This window comes from Heterocephalus glaber, unplaced genomic scaffold (assembly GCF_053883595.1).
Source record: "Heterocephalus glaber isolate CG9 unplaced genomic scaffold, H.glaber_assembly_v1.0 deba00001472, whole genome shotgun sequence".
NCBI classification, from domain to species: domain Eukaryota; kingdom Metazoa; phylum Chordata; class Mammalia; order Rodentia; family Bathyergidae; genus Heterocephalus; species Heterocephalus glaber.
The window spans coordinates 44,777,861-44,788,059 of NW_028258315.1; the positions used below are offsets into that span (position 1 = coordinate 44,777,861).

The 10,199-nt window shown below is 37.9% G+C and overlaps 1 pseudogene; it reads left to right on the forward strand.

The window, feature by feature from the left end:
- The first annotated feature begins 6,910 nt into the window (after nt 1-6,910).
- Nucleotides 6,911-8,684, forward strand: LOC101725581 (alpha-(1,6)-fucosyltransferase pseudogene; annotated as a pseudogene).
- Nucleotides 8,685-10,199: the final 1,515 nt, after the last annotated feature.

Genomic DNA, 10,199 nt, shown 5'->3' on the forward strand with positions numbered 1-10,199 from the left:
TCCATAATGAACATAGGTGCAAAAATCCTCAACAAGATACTGGCAAACAAACTACAGAGGGTCATCAAGAAGATCTTACACCCTGATAAAGTTGGATTTATCCCAGGGATGCAAGGATGGTTCAACATTTGTAAATCAATAAATGTAATACACCATAACAGAGTCAAGGACAAAAACCATATGATCATCTCAATAGATGCAGAAAATGCATTCAACAAAATCCAGCACCTATTCATGATAAAAACCCTACAGAAAATTGGAATAGAAGGTCTTTATCTCAACCTCATTAAGGCTATGAAAAACCAACACCCAACATCATACTAAACGGTCAAAAACTGAAAACTTTCACTCTAAAATCAGAAACAAGACAACGATGCCCATTATCATCAGTCCTGTTCAATATTGTTCTGGAAACATTAGCCATAGCAATTAGACAAGAGAAAGAAATAAAAGGAATAAAGATAGGAAAAGAAGAAGTGAAACTGCCATTATTTGCTGATGATATGACACTTTACATAGAAGACCCAAAAACCTCAGTCGAAAGCCTTCTAGACCTAATTGACAGATTCAATAGAGTAGCTAGATATAAGGTCAACACTTAAAAAACCGTAGCCTTTTTATACACAAATAGCAAACTGATTGAGAGAGAAATTAGGGAAACAATTCCTTTAACAATAGCATCCAAAAAAATGAAATATCTAGGAATCAATCTAACAAAGAAAGGAAAAGACCTCTACAGTGAAAACTACAGCATCCTGAATTAGATCAAGGAGGATATAAGAAAATGGAAAGACATCCCTTGTTCCTGGGTAGGAAGAATCAAGATATGGAAAATGGCCATGCTTCCAAAACTGCCTTATAGATTTAATGCAAAGCCAATTGGAACTCCAACAATATACTTCACAGAGCTCGAGAAAACTATCTAAAAATTCATTTGGAACTCGAAGAGATCTAGAATAGTAAAAGCAGTTCTGGGCAACAGAGACATGGCTGAGGGTATCACAGTGCCCAACTTGAAGCTATACTACATTGCTACTGTGATTAAAAACAGCATGGTAAAGGCAAAGAGACCCGAAGATCAGTTGAATAGATTAGAAGATGTAGAAACAACTCCAGACACACTCAGCCACCTCATCTTTGACAAAGGAGCCAACCTCCCTAACTGGAGGAAAGATAGCATAATTAATAAATGGTGTTGGAAAAACTGGATTTCAACCTGTGAGAGATTAAAACTAGACCCATATCTATTACCGCACACTAAACTAAGATCGAAGTGGAATAAAGATCTAAATAAGTCAGAAACACTAAACTTGCTGGAAGATGTTAGGTAGAACTCTTGAAGATAGACATAAGCAAAGACTTTATGAACAAAATCTCAGTAGCACAGGAACTAGCAGAAAAAAATCAACAACTGGGACTCCATCTTATTAAAAAGCTTCTGCACTGCAAGAGAAACTACCAACAGAGCTAACAGCCTATCTACAATGTGGGAAAAAAATTTTAGCAGCTGTACCTCAGACAAAGGTCTACTATCGAAAATATATAAAGAACTGAAAAAAATCAACCCCCCCCAAATTCAAAGACCCAATTCAAAAATGGGCATCTGAAATGAACAGACATTTCTCAGATGAAGTAACAGCAGCAAATATATGAAAAAATGTTCATCACTGGTCACTCGAGAGATGCAGATGAAAACAACACTGAGATTCCACCTCACCCTAGAAAGAATAGCTGTCAAGAAATCAACCAGTAACAAATGCTGGTGGGGTTGTGCGGAGAAAGGTACCCTTCATTGTTGGTGGGAGTGCAGACTGGTGCAACCACTAGCAAATCAGTGTGGAGATACCACAAAGAACTAGGGCTGGAGTTCCCATTTGACCCAGCTATTCCTCTGCTGTGTATTTTCCCAGAAGAATTAAAAGACTCATACCACAGAGATATTTGTGTTCCCGTGTTTATTGCAGCACAGTTTGTAATAGCTAAAGCTTGGAAACAGCCCAAGTAAGTGCCCATCAACTGGAAAATGGATAAAGAAGATGTGGGGTTTTTTAATAAAAGGGAGTACTACTCGGCAATAATGAGAAAATAAAGTCATTTATATCTAAATGGATGCATATTGAGGCCATACTCTTAAGCAAATTAAAGACACACATGTGGAAATACTGAATAGTTTCTCTAGTGTGAGAAACTGAGAGTGTAAATAAGGATTAAAAGCATTAATAACTAATAATTGATACTTTGAAATAGGAAAGGCTCCAAAGGGGTAGGAGTGGTGGGAGGAGATGGGGAAAAGAAAGAATGGAAAGGAAAAATTATGAGAAAAAAAATTGGAAGTATGTAAATAGGGAAGGGTGAAGGGTGAAGGGAGCACAGGTAATGGGGAAAAAATAAGAACCAAGATACATCATGTACAGGTACAAGCACCCAATGACAAATGTAAACATACTGTATACCTAAAATGTACCAATAAAAGAATTTATACAAAAAAAAAGAAAAACATCCCTTGTTCCTGAGTAGGAAGAACCAATATAGTGAAAATTACTATACTTCCAAAACTACTATATAGATTTAATGCAATGTCGATTGAAATTTCTTTCTCTGGTTTTCATTTATCTGTCTGGGGTTTTGTTGTTGTTGTTGTTTAAGTTTTCACTTGTATTGCGGCTTTTTGTTTTTATTTTCCTTCTCTATTTCCTCAACTTTCTTAATTTTTTGATATTTTCTTGTTAGTGAACATTGTTTCTAGTCTTCTTGATTTGCTTTTATATTCTCTTGCTTTCTCCTTCATTCTTTCTCTCCTATCCTCTTCTGTTTTCCAAAGATTGGGTGATCATCCTTCGTCTTTCAACCTTGCTTCTACTGTAGTCCTCTTCATTTATCTCTTTGTTTTGTCCTCTCACATTCCCTTCATCCCAGGAAAAAACAATCATCTACTAAGGGAAAACTCAATGGATACAAGTTCCTGTTTTATGTTGGGTTTTGTTGTATAACTATAGGTCTTGTTCCTACAGTTAAAGGTACCAAATTAATAAATACCACAGTTGGTCTATTTCTGGGTTGTGCTTGATGTTGTTACTTTTAATTGCACTACTTTAACCAGGATGCCATACATATTGCAATCAGTTTTTCTCCTTTGTATGACAAGATGATGACAGTCTAGGGTCATAACCATCACCACAGGACAGTACCAAAGGGCTGGTTACTGAGCCAAATAGCACCTTCTCCTCTCTAATAAACTGGGAAAGTAGAATCTGGGGACACACACAAAGTCCATCAGCCAACTATACCTAGAAGACAGCTCTGAGGAATAGACCTTTCCTACCGAAGCCTCAATATTAGTGATAAAGCTGTTATAAGTAATTTACAAGCTTCAATAAAGAAAACAAATTAAAACAAAAAATAGAAAATGACAATATGCAAAAGCAAAATGCAACCCCAGACCTCCAGCTCATTCAGGACAAGTGCAGGGCACAATAAGTTAGAGGAAATCAGAAGCCATCCACCTGAATTTTCTGAAATGATAGCAGCAGAAGTAGAAAAAACAAGAATGAGGCTATAGATAAAATTAGGTCAGAAATAATATCTAAGGTGAAAAAAAAGATGATCAAAATGAAGTGCTTGCTTAGTGAATATAGAATAAATACAGACAAAAAATAGAGCTTAGCGAAAAGATGAAAGCCATGAATGCCCAACATAAGAAACAAATGCAATCCATCAAACGGATTTAAACAGGTATCCAGGCAATTAAAAGCTCCATTGAAAGTATACACAAATCATTTGAACCAAGGTGAGGACAGAATATCAGACCTAGAAGACAGGATTGTGGTTAGTGACCAAAAAGAAAGATTTCTTAAAAATAGCAAGGGATAATGAAAAATATTCAACAGCTACAAGATGATGCAAAGAACAACAGAAAATTGACTGGAGTCAATGAGAAAGCAGGGAACAATGCAAACACCATAAAAAATTTTCAAAAAAGTAATGGCAGATGACTTCCCTAAACCAGAAAAAGAATTTGACATACAAATAAGAAAAGCATACAGTACTCCAAAGGGTCATGACCAAAATAAACCTACTTTCAGGCATATAATGATCAAGGTTTGAAAAACAGCACAAGAACAAAATACTAAAAGCTGTTAAAAAAATACCTATAAAGGAAAGCCCATCACAATCACAGCAGCTTTCTCCTTATGTGAAGGAGAGTTTAGAGTGAACTAGTTCAAGTCCTGAAATAAAACAACCTCCAACCCAGGTTGATATATCCTGCAAAACTATCTTTCAAAATCAATGGAGAAATAAGATACTTCTATGATGAAGAAAACCTGAAGAAATTCATGACCAACAAACCAGCACCACACTCTGGGGATTGGCCCTAGGATTGTCACACTGAGGTATATTCCCAGTTCTTTTTGTTTGTATGTTTTACTTTGAGATAGTATCTCACTAAGTGGTGAAGTTGCCTATACTGGCTTCAACTTGTGATCCTTCTGTGTCAGCCTCCCAGAACACTCAGATTATAAGTATGTACCACTTCACACAGCTAAAAGTCTATGGATTTTGACAAATATGTAGACACATATATATGTATACGTATATATCCACCTCTGTATTACAATACAGAACAGTTTATTAACTTTAAAATTTTCCCAGGTGTATCCCCTTTTTATTCAACCACCTCTGCCTGTACCCGCACTCAAAACTATTGACTTATTGTCTAGTCCCTGTTTCTCTTTTTAAAATGTACAAATGGAACAATAAAATATGTAGCTTTTGGAGTATGACTTCTTTCATTTAGTAAGATTCAAGTATGATTCATTCATATTTTTCAGCTAATTGCTAGGCTACTCCTCTCTCTCGTTGAACAGGAATTCATTGTATAGGTGCACAACATTTGCTTATTCATTCTTTTTTTAATTCATTGTTTATTGGTACATTTTAGGTATACAATATGATGACAATCATCATTGGAGATTTGCACCTTTACATAATACATCTTGGTTCTTGTTTTTTCTCCATTACCCTGCCCTCCTTTCAACACATCCAATCCCTATTTACAAAGACTTTGTTTCTGTTTTTTTCCTTTCCCTTCTTTCCTTTCTACTACTCCTCCCACTTCCCCTTCCCCTTCCACTTTGGACCTTTTTTTCCTATTTCACATTATCTATTATACATTTTGGGCCTATCTTTATTCTTTACAATCTGTAGTGATCATGAAAAATGTTGCTATAAGTATATGCTTACAAATTTTGTGAGGGTGTCTGTTTGCAGTTAATTGGCATATAACCTAGAATTATAATTGCTAGATCATACGATAATTATATAAGAAACTACTATACTGTTTTCCCAAAATGTCCATTTGGCACTCCCACTGATAATCAGTGATAGTGCATTCTAATGAGAGAATAGCTGGCATCTAATTTAACTTTTAATTTGTCTCAATGGCATGTGATGTTAAACTAAATCATTTCATCTGAATACCTTAATTTTGAAGTGTCTCTTTGTCGTCCATATATTTCCTAATTGCTTTCTCCATTCTTGATATTTAAGTAGTTGCATAATATCTGTCATGTCAACTAGCTAAATACTCTCATTTTGTTAAAATAGGACTTATTGGGCCCTCGGCTCCAGACGCCCGCCCTCTGCCTTCCTGTGGGCCGGTCCCCTTCCTCTCCTCCCTGAATGGGGCCGGCACAGCTCAGGGTTGCAAGCCCTGGACCCGGCTCTCCTTTGGTCTCGGTCTCTCGTCTGGGACTGCCCGCCTCGCGCCTGCCTCGCTCACTCTTGCTCAGGCGGTGGCCCCGAAGGTTCTGTTAAGCGGCTAGCAGCGTTTCTGTTTCCTTTTCTTCCTCTACTTTCAGTCCGGAGAAGCATCCTCCACAGAGACACCCCTCCCACTCCCCAGAGCAGGTCACCTGCGGGCTGGGCTGTGGTCAATGAGACTGGGATGGCACAACCGCCTTGCTCCAGCCTAGGGTTGCTGCTGCTTTTGCTAAGAGGACATCCAAGACTCTAATGGTGCTTTCATTCAACATAAAGTGCTTTATTTCCTTTATTGATTGACTGAACAAATTCAAATTTGAGAACCACAGGTTTGACTTGAATCCACTATTGGGTCCGGGTTTAGCTAGTTGAGTACAGCGATCTCATAGTAACAGTTTAGTTTTGGGGAGTTTTTTTTTTTTTTGTACTGGGGATGGAACTCGGGACCTTGCGCCTGTGAGGCAGGTGGCGGAACCACTGAGCTAAATCCCCGGCCCTCATAGTAACAGTTTCTTGTAAGTCTTTCTATCTAGAAATACTGTGGGCCATGGTTTACTAGAGGTTGCATTTTCTTCCTCAATTTAATACTTCCCTGGATTCAAAGCTAATAATTTTAGTGACCCAGATTCAAGCAATAATACCTCCCTCTGGAAATATCACAGTGGTTTTGCCTGTGTCTGCTCTTCTAGAGGAAGGAGGCACATAGAGTCCATGAAGCTTCCTATTCACTCACCAGAAGGATCTCTTTGATTCAACACAGGACTACCAGAGAGATTAATTGTTCTGAAGCATCGTGTGTTGAAACAACCGGTTTTTTCATCTGTGTACTAGAAATGGTTATGATGTTTTCAATTCTTTGAGCTCCAGGAAGCTAGAAGAGTTGAAAATCTGAAAATGTAGCCATGGACTGGTTCCTGGCATTAGATTATGCTCATTCTTTTTTCCTGAGGGACCTTGCTATTCTCTATAGGTGGTCACTTGGTTTGAGATAATGACCACTCTGATCACTCTAGTCATGAAATGTCTAAGATTCTGGCAAAACTGGAACACTTAAAGGAGCAGAATGAAGACTTGGGACCAATGGCTGAATCTCTCCAGATATCAGAAGGCCCCATTGATCAAGGGCCAGCTACAGGAAGGGTATGTGCTTTAGAAGAGCAGCTTGTTGAGGCCAAAGAACAGATTGAAAATTATAATAAACCAGAAATGGTCTGGGGAGCGATCATGAAGTCCTAAAAAGGAGAATTGGAAATGGGGCTAAAGAGCTCTAGTTTTTTCTACAGAGGGAATTGAAGAAATTAAAGAATTTAGAAGGAAACGAACTCCAAAGACATGCAGATGAATTTCTTTCAGATTTAGGACATCATGAAAGGTCTATAATGACAGATCTATACTACCTCAGTCAAACAGATGGAGCAGGTGATTGGTGGGGGAAAGAAGCCAAAGATCTAACTGAGCTGGTCCAGCAGAGAATAACATATCTCCAGAATCCCAAGGACTGCAGCAAATCCAAGAAGCTGGTGTGGCTGTGGCTATGGCAGTCAACTCCATCATGTGGTCTATTGCTTCATGATTGCATATGACACTCAGTGAACACTCACCTTCGAATCTCAGAACTGGCGATATGCTACTGATGGATGGGAGACAGTGTTTAGACCTGTGACTGAGAAATGCACAGACAGATCTGGCATCTCTAGTGGACACTGGTCAGTGAAGGACACAAATGTTTAAGTGGTCAAGCTCCCCACTGTAGAAAGTCTTCACCCCCAGCCTCCTTATTTACCCTTGGCTGTGCCAGAAGATCTCACAGATCGACTCCTAAAAGTCCATGGATTCTGCAGTGTGGTGGGTGTCTCAGTTTGTCAAATATTTTAGCTGGAAAAGGAAATAGAAGTGGACACCAAGAAGTTTGGCTTCAAGCACCCAGTTATTGGAGCCCATGTCAGATGCACAAAGGAGGAAAAGAAGTAGCCTTCCAACCCATTGAGGAGTACATGGTGCATGTTGTTAAAGAATACTTTCAGCTTCTCTCACGTAGAATGCAAGTGAATAAAAAATGTATTTGGCCACAGATGATCCTTCTTTATTAAAGGAGGCAAAACAATTATGAATTTATTTGTGATAACTCTCTTGACTGGACTGCACAGTTGGTACACAGAAAATTCCCTTCAGGGTATGAGCCTGGATATACACTTTCTGTTCCAGGTAGACTTCCTGGTGTGTACTTTTACATCCCAGGTTTGTCGAGTAGCTTATGAAATCATGCAAACACTGCATCATGATACCTCTGCAAACTTTCATTCTTTAGATGACATCTACTATTTTGGGGGCCAAAATGCTCACAAGATTGCTATTTATCCTTATCAATCTTGAACTGAAGAGGAAATCCCCATGCAGCCTGGAGATATCATTGGTGTGGCTCAAAATCATTGGGATGGCTATTCTATAGGTGTCAACAGAAAACTGGGAACTCCTACAAAGTCTGACATAAAATAGAAACAGTGAAGTACCCTCACAAACCCTGAGGCTGAGAAATAAAACTGAGCTGTAAGAACTCTTACACCTAACTCAGTTTGAATCACTTCAGTCAACTAAGAGATGAAGAAGGCCCTGACCTAACAGTGAGCAACTGGGAACTGACAGATACTTTCTTGGTGGAATTACTCTATAATAAGGGCTAATGCCCTCAAACCCACCCACAGTACAGTGATGTACTCACACATAACATGCAAGCAGATTTTCTATTTTTCCTTTTAATAAGTATTAAGTCCCCATGAACTAAACACTACCATATTGTGTAATTAAAGGGACACAGACATTTTGTGTGAGACTTCAGCCATGGTGCCTATATCTGAGAGATCTATATGACTTATTGAGAAGTTCATAACTGGTTCCCTGCTGTGGGGAAGTTGATTCTTAGCCAGTGGTGGTGTTGTGACCACAGAATTCATTCCAATCAACAGATTCAAAATGTGAATGTTTTTTCCTTTATACGATTGTCTGGATTTTTTTTAGTATTTGCATCAGTTCATCGACCTCATTAATAAGTGAAGCCTACATTAGAAAATAAAATAATTCACTGTCTAACTTTTGTAAAACAATGCCATGAAATTCTTTAATACCTAATGTTTCTGGACATTCTCTTAAAAAAAAAAATAAATAGGACTCTGGCCCGAGATTTAGCTCTGTGGTTCTGTCACCTGCCGCGCAAGTGCAAGGACCTGAGTTCGATCCCTGGTACCAAAACAAAAAGAAAAATATAGGACCTACTGGGTATTTTGTTGAATGCAAAATTTAGAAAGTATGCATAATGTAATTTGTATCAGAATTCCTGCTTGTGTCTCCCACTTTTTATTTCTTTAAATCACACTCCTAAAAACAAAACTCTAATATCAAAATATAAACAGTGATATTACTAGGTTATACTGGTATTTTGTTTTATAATTTTTCCCTGAGTTAATCAATTCAAATATTGAATAACATAACACTATCACCTATGTAAAATATACTAACAGCATTTCTATTTGATTTATGAAAAAGCACATTACATGTACATACTTTTTATGGCAATAATTCATAAAAATGATAGGTAATTTTGCATTTCTAGTATACTGAGAATATAAATTTTGTGTTTTGATCACAGATACACATCAAGGAAATATAATACTGGGACTTCTTAAAACAGTGCTAAAACTCTTTTAAAAGCTGAGCAGCACATAGTCATACATATCTGCATCCATATTAAGTTTTATGTCTTTGGAAAAATTGAAAATAAGATTTGTATAACTTAGAAATCAATCTTCAAATAATTATTTGGAAAATTTTACTGTATTTTTTAAACTGGAAAAATTACCTGGGGACACTTGAAAATTTTGTCACCTTTCTTTTTTGAGATTAAAAAGAATATTTTAAACAATTTAGTTAAGATGATTGAAAATCTTTTTATTATGATATAATACACATAACATATACATTAACCATTTGCAGTATTTATGAGTATACAGTGGAGTGGCTTTCTTATTGTGTTGCAACCATCACTACCATCTATTTCCAGCACTTTTTCATCTTCTTGAATAGAAACTGTAGTCATAAAACAAGAACTCCCCAGGGACTTCTTTGCTGACCTTCTGGAAAGTCATTCTATTTTGTCTCCATCAGTTGGACAATTAAATTCAATTCTTATAAGTAGATTCAGGAGGAGGCTCCCTGGCTGCCATTCCATGGATCCCAGGGAAGAGGAGGTGAGCCAATCCCAGGGCCCAGGAGGAGGCTCCCTGGCTGCCATTCCACTGCTCCCAGGGCAGAGGAGGTAAGCCGCAGGGGCACTAGCAGCACCCCCACCCCCACCGTGGAAATGAGAAGACAAATAAGCCTCAGAAACAGACTTCCAGATCACCTACAGCAACCCCAAAGGGAAATAAGATGGAACACTCTAACAA